The following is a 996-nucleotide window of genomic DNA, read 5'->3' as shown; positions in this document are numbered from 1 at the left end:
GGGACGGACGCCACTCGCTCTCGGAGCCTCCTGGTATCTTGAAAGTGCCCCCCCCCATGCTCATGCCTCTCTCCCCCATGGACCGGGGTAAGGAGGGAGGGGACGCGGGCCTAGCTCCAGAGGAAGCGTTTGCCCGATTCGGGGATCTGGACTCGGTCTTGTCCCCGACGGCGCAGGGAGAGTTGATTTCCGCCCTAGGCATGGACTCTTCCTCGTGGTGATAAAACGAGGGAAAGGGGGGGAAGCGCGGGGTGACAAAGGGAAAGGAGGGCGGGAAGGAGGGTTTGAGGGAGGTAAGATGACTGGTGGGGAGGGGGGTTGGATCCGATCAGAGACTTGGGAGTGTTCTCGTGGTGAAAATATTGAGAGACCGTGCTGTGTAGAGGACGCATGCCTTGCGCGGTCCGGATTCGGGGGAATAGTCCGGAGGCGACGGCCCACGCCTGTCAACCGATGGTCTGATGGATCTTGGGTGTATCATACAGGGGATGGGAATGGGAGGGAGGATGCAAGTAGGAAAGACGTGGGCGAGAGGGTCAGGGTTGTGTGTAGGGGGGAGCTTGGTGGCGTGTCCTGCCAGACAGGGGCGGCTAGGGGGGTTCGTAGAGCCTTGTTCGTGGGGGAGAGAGGGGAGGTAGGGGCTGGGAGGCTTCCTCGTGTCACAACGGTGGAGAGGGAGGGTGGCGCGTGTCGGGAGTCGTCCTCCGAGAGCACAGAGGCCCGCACCGCCGACAAAGGAAGCTGCCGCTGGGAGTTGAATTCCCGCAAGAGAGGGAGGGGTTGCTGCCGCGTGACAGCCGGATGATGGGCCGGTGCTTGTGCCCTCAAGGGGAAGTTACGTGGTCGGGCCCAGGAGAGGGTTTGCGATACGTTTCGCCGCCTCCCTTACCCCACGCCCGTGAAAGCAGGGGCCGAAGGAGGAAACAGTTTTAAAAAAATCGAAATCAACAAATCATGCCACGATTGAACGTCTATAAGGTTCTCGCCCTCTAGTCT

The sequence above is a fragment of the Nannochloropsis gaditana genome (assembly GCF_000240725.1).
Source record: "Nannochloropsis gaditana CCMP526 unplaced genomic scaffold scaffold948, whole genome shotgun sequence".
NCBI classification, from domain to species: Eukaryota; class Eustigmatophyceae; order Eustigmatales; family Monodopsidaceae; genus Microchloropsis; species Microchloropsis gaditana.
Note: the sequence above shows the minus strand (reverse complement) of the source record.